Source organism: Onychomys torridus, chromosome 13 (assembly GCF_903995425.1).
Source record: "Onychomys torridus chromosome 13, mOncTor1.1, whole genome shotgun sequence".
NCBI classification, from domain to species: Eukaryota; Metazoa; Chordata; class Mammalia; order Rodentia; family Cricetidae; genus Onychomys; species Onychomys torridus.
In genome coordinates, this window is record NC_050455.1 from 66,153,665 (window position 1) to 66,168,617 (window position 14,953).

The 14,953-nt window shown below is 43.4% G+C and overlaps 1 protein-coding gene across 1 annotated transcript in view; it reads left to right on the top strand.

The window, feature by feature from the left end:
• Pstpip2 (proline-serine-threonine phosphatase interacting protein 2) overlaps window positions 1-14,953 on the top strand; it is a 92,465-nt gene that overhangs the window by 29,291 nt on the left and 48,221 nt on the right. The window lies entirely within an intron of this gene.

Consider the following 14,953-nt stretch of genomic DNA (forward strand, 5'->3'; position numbering starts at 1 on the left):
CATCTAGTATCCACTTATGAGTGAGTACATACCATGTTTGTCTTTCTGAGTCTGGGTTACCTCACTCAGGATGATATTTTCTCATTCCATCCGTTTGCCTGCAAATTTCATGATGTCATTGTTTTTTACTGCTGAGTAGTACTCCAGTGTGTATATGTACCACATTTTCTTTATCCATCCTTTGGTTGAGGGGCATCTAGGTTGTTTCCAGGTTCTGGCTGTGATGAATAATGCTGCTATGAACATAGTTGAGCAAGTGTCCTTGTATTATTGAGCATCCCTTGGGTATATGCCAAAGAGTGGTATTGTTGGGTCTTGAGGTAAGTTGATCCCCAATTTTCTGAGAAACTACCATACTGAGTTCCAAAGTGGCTGTACAAGTTTGCACTCCCACCAGCAGTGGAGAAGTGTTTTCCTTGTTCCACATCCTCTCCAAAATAAACTGTAGTCAGTGTTTTTGCTCTTACCCATTCTGACAGGTGTCAAACTTTTGCTATTTGCAGATGATATGATAGTCTACATAGCTGGGTGGCGGTGGCACACGCCTTTAATCCCAGCACTTGGGAGGCAGAGGCAGGAGGATCTCTGTGAGTTTGAGGCTAGCCTGGTCTACAGAGTGAGATCCAGGACAGGCACCAAAACTACACAGAGAAACCCTGTCTGGAAAAACCAAAAAAAAAAAGAAAAAAAGAAAGTCTACATAAGTGACTCCAAAAATTCTACCAAGGAACTGATAACCACCTTCAGTAATGTGGCAGGATACAAGATCAACTAAACAAACAAACAAACAAACAGACAAAACCCAGTAGCCCTCATATACATAAATGATAAAAAGGGCTGAAAAGAAATCAGAGAAACATCACCCTTTACAATAGCCACAAATAATATAAAATACCTTGGGGACACTCTAACCAAACAAGAGAAAGATCTGTATGACAAGAACTTTAAGTCCTTGAAAAAGAAACTGAAGAAGATATCAGAAAATGGAAAGATCTCCCATGCTCATGGATAGATAGAACCAACATAATAAAAATGGCAATCTCACCAAAAGCAATCTACAGATTCAATGCAATTCCCATCAAAATCCCAACACAATTCTTTACAGACCTTGAAAGAACAACACTCAGTTTCAGATGGAAAAACAGACAACCTAGGATATCTAAAACAATCCTTTACAATAAAGCAACTTCTGGAGGCATCACCATCCCTGACTTCAAGCTCTACTATAGAGCTATACTTGATATTGGCATAAAAACTGATATATGGACCAGTGGATTCGAATTGAAGAGCCTGACATTAATTCACATACCCATGAACAAAGAAGCCAAAACTGTACAATGAAAAAAAGAAAGCATCTTCAACAAATGGTGCTGGCATAATTGGATGCCAACATGTAGAAGATTGCAAATAGATCCATATCTATCACCATGCACAAAACTCAAATCCAGGTGGATCAAAGACCTCAACATAAATCAAGCTACACTGGATCTGATAGAGGAGAAAGTAGGAAGTAGTCTTGAACACATTGGCACAGGTGACTACTTCCTAAATATAACACCAGTAGCACAGACACTGAGAGCAACAATTAATAAATGGAACCTCCTTAAACCGAGAAGCTTCTGTAAGGCAAAGGACATGGTAAATAAGACAAAACAGCAGCCTACAGAATGGGAAAAAGATCTTCACCAACCCCACATCTGACAGAGGGCTAATCTCCAAAATGTATAAAGAACTCAAGAAACTAGACATTAAAATAACAAACAATCAAATTAAAAAATGGACTATAGATCTAAGCAGAGAATTCTAAACAGAAGAATCTCAAATGGATGAAAGACTTTTAAGGAACTGCTCAACATCCTTAGTCATCAGGGAAATGCAAATCAAAATGACTCTGAAATATCACCTTTTCTATTTGTTTACTGTCTCAGTTGTTCTAACTCTGCAAATATGGATGAATTATTGTTGATTAATATTAACAAGTAGCCTACCAATTATAAATGGGATATCTCGTTCAAGCCTTACAATAATCTTACAATATAATTATCATTATTATCTTCATTATATTTTTAAGTAAATTTGGTGTGTGTGTGTGTGTGTGTGTGTGTGTGTGTGTGTGTGTGTGTGTGTGTGTATGCATGTACGTGTGTGTTTCCAAAAGTGTCACAGCCCTCATATGGAGGACCAGAGGGCAACTTATGGGAGTCATGTCTCTCCTCCTATCACGGAAGACCAGGAATTGAACAGAGGTTGCTATCCTTGGGGGAGAAGTACCTTTACTGTTGAGGCATCTTGCTCATCTTCATCTTGCCCTTTATCTTCACTGTGTAGAACAAAAAGCTGAGGGTCAAAAATCTGTATTGTGAAACAGACTGAAGTCTGCTCAAGCCACATGGCCACACAGCTTTTTTTTTAAATTTAAATTTAAATTTTAATTTTGTTTTGTTTGTTGTTTGTTTTCAAGACAGGGTTTCTCTGTGTAGTTTTGGTGCCTGTCCTGGATCTTGCTCTGTAGACCAGGCTGTCCTCAAACTCACAGAGATCCGGCCTCCTGTGTGCTGGGATTAAAGGAGTGTGCCACCACTGCCCAGCCACACAGCTCTTTTTCTTTATTTATTTTTCTGTGTATATGTATGATATATGTAGGCCTGTATGTACAGTGTTTGCGTGTGGGTGAGTATGCATACACATGTATGTGTGTGAAGGACAGATAGATGTCAGATGTCCTCATTGATTGGTCTTTGCTTTATTTACTGAGCCAGGGTCTCACTGACCCTGGCTTGTTGGTTTGCATAGTCTAGCTGGCTAGCTTGCCTTGGAGACTCCCCATGCTAGGACCTGGACCCTCGTCCTCATGCTTGTGTGGAAAGTTCTTTATCCACTGAGTTGTCTCCCCAGCCCTGGCTTTTCTTAGTTGAGCACAGGATCCTTTCTGACTTTTGCCCTCTTAGTCCTTTTGTTTGTGGTTCTGAAGTGAAACATGAATAGGAGCCCCAAGTCTACCATTTGCAAGCCACGTGACTTTGGGCGGAATCGTTCTGTCAATTGACTGATTGGCTAGGCTGGGATTGGGGTGTGTGTTGGAAGGATTAAAAGAGATACTGCGCTTTGAGTTTTCAAGTCCTTCTTAGACTAAATGAGTTGAAGACATATTCAAAAAGCAGTTCAAGACTAGCCACATAGGCAAAGAAATGTGTCTAGAACACAAGAATTTCTTCATCAAAGGCAGATACTGGTGGAATAAACATAGCTCGTTATGTATGCAGAACTGTTTGTCATAATCAGCTAGAGAAGTATCAGAGAAGCCTTAGAAGATGTGAAAACTGCAGTCTCCCACCAGTCTCTCCTAAACACAAGGTCAAAGTCAACAGAGTGGTTGTGTCCTTCAGCTTCCTCTAATGAAACAGTAATAGATGAAGGCAAGAATGATGCCCCACCCCAGTTCCTGCACCAGCATTCTTTTTACAGCCCTGCTCTTCTTTCACTTTGCCCCTATAGCCCTCAGACAGCTCTTGGTAGGTGAGAGCCTTGTTTGACGTCCACACGTGTCTAAACGCCCCTCCTCTCAAGTCAGCTGGCCAATGGGAAAGGCAGCATCAATGGATTGTAAATAAGCACAAGCAGAAGTCGAGAAAATAACTATGTTATGCATGAACACATTAAGCAAGAAAAGCAGATGAAGCCAGGTGTGATGGCACATGCCTTAGCATTCCAGAGGTTGAGGCAGAAAGAGGGACTAGAATTGGAAACCAATCTAGACTACATGGTGAGACACTGTCCCAAAAGAGAGGAGGTGGGGAGGATATGAATATGCACCCAAGTGTTGAGAGGGATTGCCATCTTAGCATTTTTATGTACAGTCTAAATTTCCTGCAACACACATATGCTACTTTTATAATCTGAGGCCTTTCTCCCTGCCTCCATCCCTGAATGGGAAATTAAATGCTCTTGTTTATCAGTCATCTGTTCCTGAGCCGTACTAAAATAGCAAATGAGACATGGCAGCATTAGAAAACAGAGAAAGACCTGCTGGTGAGCGGCCGATTGTGGGAAATTCTGCAGTGTAAGAGGCAGATGGGACTAGATGGACAGAGGTTGGAAGAAAGTTTCCAACCCAGGATAGACAGAGAGTAGAGTACATGGATTCTCTACATCAGGACCTAGGACCTTAGCAACAAGCTCTGAGGCAGCTGAACTGGGAGCGGCCGTGGAGAGATCAGTTAGAGGACACTGGGAATTTGGCCAGGGTGAACTGAAGCAGCTGCTTCTGATAGTTCTGCCAAAGTGTCAGCTGATGACACCCTGAAGCAGGTGCCTGACATGAGCGTGATGGCCTCCAGCAACAGGGCTTGATTGTGGCAGTCTTCAAGGAAAAAGGTCAGTGCAGCTCTGGGGCTTCTGTGTATTCTCCTCTCTCCAGGATGACACCTTTGTTTCACTCCATGAAGAAGCAAAAGCATCAGGAATTGTACCAAGAGGTTATCAAAACACCGAGAGCAGAACACACACACACACACACACACACACACACACACACACACACACACACACACACTCACAGGCAACATGGTAAGTTGACCAACTATGTATTTTTTTTTGAGATGTGTTCTCTCTATGTAGTTCTGGCTGTTCTGGAACTTGCTATGTAGACTAGGCTGGTCTTGAACTCACAGAGATCTGCCTAACTGTTAGGGCTAGAGACGGGAGAATCACTGGGGTTTGCTGGCCACTAGCCTAACTTTGGGTGCTGGGAGAAACCCTGTCTCAAACAAATAAGGCAAGCCAGGTGCAGTGGCACACACCTTTAATCCCCCTAACACTCAGAAGGCAGAGACAGGCAGACAGACTTCTGTGAGTTCAAGACCAGCCTGGTCTACACAGAGAGTTCTGAGACAGTCAGGGTTACATTGTGAGGCTCTGTCTGAAAACAAAACAGAGCAACAAAACTGTCAGGCAGTGACAGAGCAAACTCCTGCCATCTCATCTGTCTCTAGATTCTGGGCACCTTCACACACATACACAGCAGACACATACACAACACTCACACAATGCCAAGGCCAGGGCTAGGTATAGTGGTGCACATCTGTAAATGCAGCACTCTAGAGATGGAAGATTCAAAGCTAACCAGCTACCCTGTTTCGAAAAACCAAAGTAGGGCCAGTGCAGTGGGTCAGCAGTTGAAGGTACTTGTTACAAAACTTGTGAACCCCATTTCAATCTCCAAACCCTACTGACTGTGGAAGGAGAGAACCAATTCCTGGAAGTTGTTCTCTGACTTCAACAAACACATTATTGCAAGAGTGTGACAATACTCACACATTCCTCTCACACTCACACTCAAGTGAATGTACACACACACACACACACACACACACACACACACACACCACACACACAAACACACCTCAAAGCTGTCAGAAATAAAAACAAGTAGAACACCTAAGAATCAGTCTTTTCATATAAATTATAAAACATTAAAAACTGTTTTTACTATAAAATTTTGGAAGCAATATATATATTCACACATAGGAAAGTGTTTCATAAACTGTGTTACATCTATATACATCAAGTCTATGCAGCTGTCAAAAAGGAGCTGATATGGAATGATGTTCGGGTTTTTATTTTCTTTGAGACAGGGTCTCTTTTTATAGCTTTGGCTATCCTGGAACTCACTTTTTATAGACCAGATTGGCCTCAAACTCACAGAGATCCTCCTGCCTCTGAGTGCTGGGAATAAAGGTGAGCACCACCATGCCTGGCTGGTGTTCAGCTTTTAAGAGTGACTACAGTGACCTAAAGCCTGGGCATAATAAATGATTTATTACTGTTACCTCATAGAACATGGCATGTTTAAGGCTATTACATATGGTATGGGCAGTTGTCCTTAGACCATTCAGAGAACCATTTCTCTCTACCCTGTGTATCTTTAGGTGACTTTGAAGTGTTCAAGAAACTAGTCTGAAGAGACAGCACAGGCTCCCAGGATTTATTTTTATTATTTTTAAGTGTGTGTGTGTGTGTGTGTGTGTGTGTGTGTGTGTGTGTGTGTGTACACACATGAGTGCGGATACTTACGGAGGCCAGAGGCATCAGATTCCCTGGAGCAGCTGGAGTTACAAGTGGATGTGAGTTACCCAGCATGGGTTCTGGGAATAGAGCTTGGGTCCTCTGGAAGAGCAGTAAGCACACTTAACTGCTGAATCATTTTCTCAGCTCTGTAGTTCTTACTTTGGCCTGAGACAGAGGAACAAATGGAAAATATATGATCCTGATCATTTGTACAAAACAAAAACAAAAACAAAAAACAAACAAACAAAACAAACAACCCAAAAGAATAAATCAGAAATGAATGGAGCTTGTCACTAGTACTCAAGAGCTGTAATAAGTGGCAAAGGTACAGGATGGAACTGTATAAGGGAGTCTGTTCTCTGCAGATGCCCTTTTAAGGAGTCATGACTTGAGAAAAATGTTATATGTGTGCTAGTATTTAGGGCCATGGATGTAGCATGGTGATGGCATGCTTCCTTGGCATGTGTCAGGCTCTGGGTTCAGTCTCTAGCTCTTTAAAAAAGTATTTTTTTCTCCTAACATGTATGAGTGTTTTGTGTGCATATCTGTATGTGCACTGTGTGCATTCCTGGTACCCATGGAGGCCAGAAGAGAGTGTCAGGTCCCCAGAAACAGGAGTTACAGTTGTAAGTTGCCATGTGGGTGCTGGGAATTGAACCTGGGTTTTCTGGAAGAACTATGAGTGATCTTCAGCTATCTATCTATCTATCTATCTATCTATCTATCTATCTATCTATCTATCGTCCATCTCCACCACCTATGTCTCTATCTATCTATCTATCTATCTATCATCTGTCTGTCTATCTATCTGTCATCTATCTATATCTATCTCTATCAAATCCAGAAGTCTGCATGCTAGGTCAGTGCTCTGCCAGCTAAGCCACATTACTAGCCCAGTATTTTTTTAATTTAAAAATTAATTAATTTCTTCTTTGTTTTTAAAACCATTTATTTACTTCTTTATTTTGTGCACGTGTGCACATGATTGCTATGCATATGGGGGCAGGTCATCAGGCTTGGTGGCAAGTGCCCCCCCCCCCAGCTCTCTTGCCAGTCTGTTTGCTCAGTGTTTTAAATAATGGAGAACAGCTGGAATCAAGTGACCAGGACGGGAGAAACTCTTCACAGGGAACGTGAACAGACACAGGTAGACTTAGTTATTTTTTGGTGGTTCTTGCAGGGCAAGCCTGGGTCCTTATGCATGCTAAGTACATCCCTATTGAGCTAAATCTCTGGCCATTAGCTTTAAGATTTTTTTTTCCCCTAAAGATTTGCTAAGTCTGTCTATGGCTATACGGTCCTGAATCTGCCCAGTTTCCACTGGTCTTGAGAGATTTATGAAGTTCCCCAAACCACTGTAGTTTCTTTTCTTTAAAAAATGTGCGTATGTTCTTGCATGTTCATGCATGTGACGGTTAGTGTGCACATGTATGCACACATGGAGACCAAAGAACAACCTCAGGTGTCATCTTTAGGAATGGCATACACTCCCTTTGAGTTGGGTTTCTCTGGCCGGAAGCTCTCTATTTAAGCCAATGAGCCTCAGGGATCCATCTGTCCCTGCCTTCCCATTACAAGTGAGCTACCACACTTGGTATTTTTTATGTGGCTTCTAGGGATGGAACTCAGTTCCCCATGCTTTCAAGGCAAACGCTTTATAGACTGAGCCATTCTGAAGCCCACTGTGTTTCCTTTTGGATAACCTCAAGTTCTTAAAGATAATTTCTTATGCTTTCTCCTAAAAACATTATGCTTTACCTTTATATTTAAATGCATGTTCATTTCAAATTGACTTTCACATACGGTAGAAGATGAATGGATACTTTGCCCATCAAATTTACGCAGATGTTCCAGGAACATCTGTTCAGAAGAACTAAGCAGCTTTGGGCCCTTTGCTGAATGTCAGTTGGTTATAGACAAATGAGTCTATTTCTGTCTCTTTTTCTGTTCCATTTCCCACTTGTTTATCTTTGGGTGGGTCTCTACCATGCAGTTCTGATTATTGTAACTTCATGGAAAGTTCTCAAGTCAGGTGGTCTCAACCTTCTAGCTTTTATGTCAGAGTCTCAGGGAGCTTAGGCTGGCCTTAAACTTGCTATGTAGTCAAGGCTGTTCTTAAACTGATCTTCCTGCCTCCACTCCCAAGTGCTGGGTAACACTTTTGTGTTACCATGCCTGGCACTGGCTATGTTTTTCAAACAGAACAGTTCAACCAAATTTTATTTTGTGCCTGGTCCAGGTCCTTTATAACTCTTCATGAATTTTAGGTCCAAATTGCAGTCATTTAGAGAAGAGGACTTGGGGATTCTGATGGAATTATGTTGCAACTGTAGAGCAATTTTTAACAGTCTTCATGCCTTCAAATAGGAGAACTTACAGTTTTTTCAGCAATGCTTTTTTTTTTTTTTTTGAGATTTCCAGTAAAGAAATTTCACAACTTCAGTGTTTATTCCAGAATAGTTTGTATCTTTTATGTCACTGTAATATTTAAAATCTTGGGGGCTGGAGAGATGGCTCAGAGGTTAAGAGCACTGGCTGCTCTTCCAAAGGTTCTGAGTTCAATTCCCAGCAACCACATGGTGGCTCACAACCATCTGTAATGAGATCTGGCACTCAGGCAGAACACTGTGTACATAATAAATAAATAAATCTTAAAAAATATTTAAAATCTTTTTCTTTTTCTCTCTTTCTTTCTTCTCTTTTTCCTTCCTCCCTCCCTCCCTTCCTTCCTTCCTTCCTTCCTTCCTTCCTTCCTTCCTTCCTTCCTTTCTTTCTACGGGGTCTTCCTCCATATGTAGCCCTGGCTGGCCTGGAACTTGCTCTGTAGACCAGGCTGGCCTCGAACTCACAGAGATCCACCTGCCTCTGCCTCCTGAGTGCTGGGATTCCAGGCGTGCGCCACCACCATGCCCTGCTTTGGGTCAGTTTTCTTTCATTCTTTCTTTCTTTCTTTCTTCCTTCCTTCCTTCCCTCCCTCCCTCCCTCCCTCCCTCCCTCCCTCCCTCCCTCCCTCCTTCCTTCCTTCCTTCCTTCCTTCCTTCCTTGTTTTTTCCTAGACAGGGTTTCTTTGTGTTGCCCTTGATGTCCTGGAACTCACTCTGTAGACCAGGCTGGGATTGAACTCAGACATTCACCTGCCTCTGCCTCCTGAGTGCTGGGACTAAAGGTGTGCACCACCACTGCCTGTCTGATATTCCTTCTTTTTTCCAGTAAAAAACTATTATTTTTAATTATGCATGTGTATCTATGCGTGTCAGTGGGTGGGTATGTGCACATGAATGTAGGTGTCCTCAGAGACCTTGGCTCCCCTTGGACTTGGAGTTACAGGTGTGACCTGTGAGCTGCCCAGTGTGGATGCTGGGAACTGAACCCACAGTTTAGGTCAGTACCTTTAAAATCACCTCTCTCGCCGGGCGGTGGTGGTGGTGGTGGCGGCAGCTGCGGCGGCAGCACACGCCTTTAATCCCAGCACTCAGGAGGCAGAGCCAGGCTCTGTGAGTTCGAGGCCAGCCTGGTCTCCAGGAAAGGCACAAAGCTACACAGAGAAACCCTGTCCTCGAAAAACCAAAAAAACAAAAAACAAAAAACAAAAAAACCCCACCTCTCTCTTTCTTTTGTTCACTTTTATTATTTATTTGAGGCAGGGTCTGATATGCTCCAGGCTAGCTTCTAACTCACTGTGTAGCCAAAGCTGACCTTGAACTCTTGGTCTTCCTTTTGGAGTGCTGGGAGTACAGGTATGTTCTACAGTACTTGGCTTCTGGAGTGCTGAGAACTGAAATCAGGCTTCATTTCATTTCAGTGCATTCTAGACAACCAACTGGCCGGTTGAGCCTCATCTCATAAATTCTGACGTGTGTGTGTGTGTGTGTGTGTGTGTGTGTGTGTGTGTGTGTATTGGTTTTTTTTTTTTAATTTCTTTTAGATCTTTATTGACAAATAATTCACATAGTATATAATTTTCCTGTTTGCATAGACTTCAGTCCAGCATCCTCATAGGCCCATGACACCATCACCACTTCCTGTTTTAGAACATCGCTGTCTTCAATTTCTTTCTTTCTTTCTTTCTTTTTTTTTTTTTTCATGCTGAATGCCGTTTATTGAAGGAGGGAGGAGTTCTTAAATACAGGCTTACAACACAATGGGAGAACCCTGGAGGGCAGAAGTTCGCTTCCTGATGTTTTACAATCTTGCATCTAAGCTGTTAACGCCCAATATGCAGGATACACAGACTAGGAACTTCTCTTAAGCATTCAGGAGGGTGGAATCTCGCAGGGAATTAGCATAAGGAGGATATCAAGGTCAAGGTCAGCAAGCAAGATAACATTTACCCAAAACAGGAGCTAGAGCCTTTCAGGCCCCCCCCCCCCTTTACTAAAAAATGAGCTTCTGACTTAGGTTGCGTGGGACATCATCAGCAGGTCACCTTACCCATCATGGAGACACCTGCCCAGGCCACAAAGGCGCTCTGTCTTAGGTTGGTGAGCGCCCCCCAGGCATTACCCTCTCTGAATACTCATTATCATACAGGCTCAATCCTGTGAGAGCTGCAGAGTTAACTGTTGCCAAAGATCTCTAAGTGGCACTGGGGTATTAGTTTTTTGAGACAGGGTTTCTCTGTGTAGCCTTAGCTATCCTGGAACTTGCTCTGTAAAGCAGGCTGACCTTGAACTCACAGAAATCCACCTGCCTCTGCCTCCTGAATTCTGGAATTAAAGGCATGTGCCACCATGCCAGGCAAATTCTTATATTTTCATTGTCATTTTACTTGAAATGCTTTTATATTTTTCCATGTGAATCCTAGTTATGTTAAAGGACTCTCTTTAAATCTTATTTCTTGGCCATTAGTGGTGACACATACCTGTAATTCTAACTTCTGGGAGGCTGAGTTAGGAGGGTTGTCAGTTTCAGGCCAGCCTGGGGAACACTGCAAGACCCTGCCTCACCTGCCCCCCCACCCCATTTCTTCATTTCTTCTTTTCTCTTAGGACTAAACTTCCCTTCTTTTTCTACTGTACTAATCACACATGTTCTTCATATGGCCATGTTATTATATACTGCCCTCATCTCTAACTTTCCTTGGACATACATGTTTGTTTTCTGTGTATGAGTTTTACTGACTCCCTGGAATGAATGGTAGGCTCCCTGGTTGCCAGTACTCAACCTTGGGCTGGCTTTATAAATTTGTTAGTATTTTGTGTGTAGTTGGTATGAAATCAAAATGTATGTCAAAAGCCATTGACATGAATGATAAAATTTGTGCCTAATCCAAATTACCTATGATGAGTTAACTGATTTGTTAGTGAAAGGCCATTGTAAGGGAAACAAGCCCCCCCCCCCCCCCCACTAGCTCTGCTAATTGCAGATTCAGTGGGAAATACTGCACTCTGCCCCCACGCCCCATATCAGAAAAGTTAGCCCACCATGCTGTGCTAACAGGATGCTTGCCAATTAACCCCTGGGGTTGTGTTTGCAAGATAAATTGCTTAAGAAGAATGCTTGCCAGATAACCCCTTGCTAGATAAGCTTGGAATTCGTTTACCTACCCAGACTCTGAGAAAAGACCATGGAGACATCTGGCATCTAGGTGTCTGCACTCTGGGTGACCCCACTCCCCTGCCCTGGTAGAACTGCCTCATAAAAGGCCTGTGAGCCTTAAACTTGGGGTCACCAGCTACTCCTCGCGCTGGTGCCCCACGAGCTCGTGCTAAAAATAAAGCTTCATTTGTGACCCGATATCAGAGTGAAGCTCTCTGTTTTGTACGCCGACCCTAACATTAGAAAATATGATAACTAAGGTTGGGGATGTAGCTCAGTTGACATTGCTTTTCTAGCACGTACTTGCCCTGGGTTTGATCCTCCATACTACATAAACCTGGTGTGGTGGCTGTAATCCCAGTACCATATAACCCTGGTGTGGTGGTTATAATCCCAGTACCATATAAACCTGTTGTGATGACTGTAATCCAGTACTATATAACCCTGGTGTGATGACTGTAATCCAGTACTATATAAACATTGTGTGATGACTGTAATCCAGTACTATATAACCCTGGTGTGATGACTGTAATCCAGTACTATATAAACATTGTGTGATGACTGTAATCCAGTACTATATAAACATTGTGTGATGACTGTAATCCAGTACTATATAACCCTGGTGTGATGACTGTAATCCAGTACTATATAAACATTGTGTGATGACTGTAATCCAGTACTATATAAACCTGGTGTGGTGACTGTAATCCAGTACCATATAAACCTGTTGTGATGACTGTAATCCAGTACTATATAACCCTGGTGTGATGACTGTAATCCAGTACCATATAAACATTGTGTGGTGACTATAATCCAGTACTATATAACCCTGGTTCGATGACTGTAATCCAGTACCATATAAACATTGTGTGATGACTATAATCCAGTACTATATAAACATTGTGTGATGACTATAATGCCAGCATTTGGGAGGTTGAGGCAGAAAGATCAGAAGTTGAGGATCATACTTGGCTATGTTGTAAATTAGATCAGTCTGAGTTTTATGAGACCTAGTCTCGGAAGAAAGAAGGAAAAAAAAAGACAATAGCTCATGACACAACACACTATATGCTGTTAGCCAAGCGACAGTAAACACTCCAGGGACAGAGGACAGTCAATTCCTCCAGGAAGATGCCATTCAGAGAAGAAATGGGATCTGAACAGGCTCTGAGGCGGAGATGGGATCTAAGTGAAGGAGGAAGTCATGCCCTTCCCACTAAAGGAATAGTATTCGGAAAGGTCTTGGGGTAGCAATGTGCACTGTTCCTCCTGGAGATGGGAGAGGAGCCCCGTGTGGGAGAGGCTGGGAGCGGGGGGGGGGGGGGGGGGGGGGAGTGTGGATCTACATAGGAGCCTCGGATTCTGACTCTGAAGGATAGGGTCAAGGGTTTGGCATTCCCACTTCTAATGGCAGATAGTGATGCTCTCCGAAAAATTTCTTCTTTATTTTGCTATTTACATATTTACATTTATTTTAAAAATTGTTTTTAATTTGTGTGTACAAGCAAGTAACCTCCGAGCTCTTCCCCTAGCCCCACTAGTTATATTTTTATTTTGGCCAACCTTCCCTTCCTTCCCTTCCTCCCCTTCCTTATCCCTCCCCTCCTCCCCCTGTCTTTGTGGATGTGCAGGTGCAGGTGTGTACAGAGGCTGGCGGCCAGCCTCTGGCAGGCTCCCTCAGGAGCTGTCTACCTTGTGTTTTGAGACAATCTCTCACTGGATCTTGCTCAGTAGTCTAGGCTTGCTAGCCAGCAAGCTCCGCTAGGGAGCCTGTCTCTGCCTCCCCAGGGCTGGGATTCTGAGCACGTGACTTTTATGTGGGTGCCTGGACCGAACTCCGTGCTTGACACTTCAGTGTGAAGCGGGCGGTTTGCCCACTGAGCTCTCTCCCTTGGTGCCGGGTGTCTTGCTGTATCTTGGGCTGCGTGTGCATTCCTCTGTTGCTTCCCCACCCACTCTTATTTCCCTCTTTTGTCTTAGTGCTCTCTGACTAGCATAGGCCAGTCCTCCACTGCTGTGGACCTGGTGCTGGATGCTTTGCTTTTTCTGAGAATTTCTTTTCTTAGTTACTTCTTACTGGCTTTCCTTTCTTCACTGATTCAGAGCGACTGGGCGGCCACTCTGTTTTGTTTTTGAGACTGGCAGCTGGGAGGCCTGTGTTTTCAGGAAACTCTGTTCTAGCTTTTTTGCCCCACTGGACCTAAACTATCTGTACTGTTAATTAAGAAAAGGGAAACCACCTCCCTGATGTCATAGTACAGAGAAGTCTAGCATTCTTGATGGGTAGGAATGGAGACATCTGACTAGAAAAGGGCTTTGACAATGAGCCTTTATATTCCTTTGTTCACTTCCCAGGGGGCTTTTGCTTCCTTGTTCTGTTCTTATGTATTTGGGTGGGAGACATCTCACCCTGCTCATTTCTGCTGTAGGTCCGTGAGGTACATGACATCAAAGGGAGCTTTTACTGTGAGGGGTGCAGGCAGGGGTGGTGACAGTTTTGAATGAAGCTCTAGGCATGCTCAATAGAGTTGGGACAGAAATCTGTGTGAGCAGTACGGAGCACCAAATTCTGAGAACTTAGAAGAGGGAACTGGGCTACCCAGAAAAGACTCCCAGAAAACGTGAGAGTTGAAAGCCTGGCTTTGGATTTGCAAAGGATAATGTAAATACTGTATTGAAGAGGGGGGTAGTGAAGTTGCTAGTTAAAAATTGAATATTCTTTCCTCCAAACTAGGGTCAGGAACTGTGTGCAGCAATGCTGGTCCAGACTCCCATTCATGATTCTGTCGGGCCAGTGGCCACTTTCTTCCACTCTGGGGCTTACCTTCTCACTCCTGTCTTGCGGTTCAGGACTGCTTGCCTTTTGTGGATATTCCACGGTCCCTCAAGAGGGCTAACTGGCTGTGGGAGGAGATGTCAGGGTCTTTGGTGGCAGGATTAAGGACAAACTGAATGTTGTTTAGCCCCCTGATTAAAATGGGCCTGTAGCCCAAGGCAGTCTCTCTCTCTCTCTCTCTCTCTCTCTCTCTCTCTCTCTCTCTCTCTCTCTCTCTCTCCCCCCTTCCCTTCCTCCCTTCCCCCACTTGGTCCTACATATGGGTACTTAATTTTAGTTTTGAGAGGAGCTGCTTCTCTGTGCTTGGCTGCCTCCTCAGACTATGGGACAAGAGTAGGGTCAAATTTGGCAGATTCTCCAGGGAATTCCAAGGACCAGGAAGAGACTATTGGTACATCACAGATTTTCCCTGTGATGTCATGGTCTTGTTGGGTCAGATCTTCAGGATGTATTTACTAATGCATTCCAAAATTAATCAGGAAGTAGACTCAGACACTGGGCTGTATCTTGAGC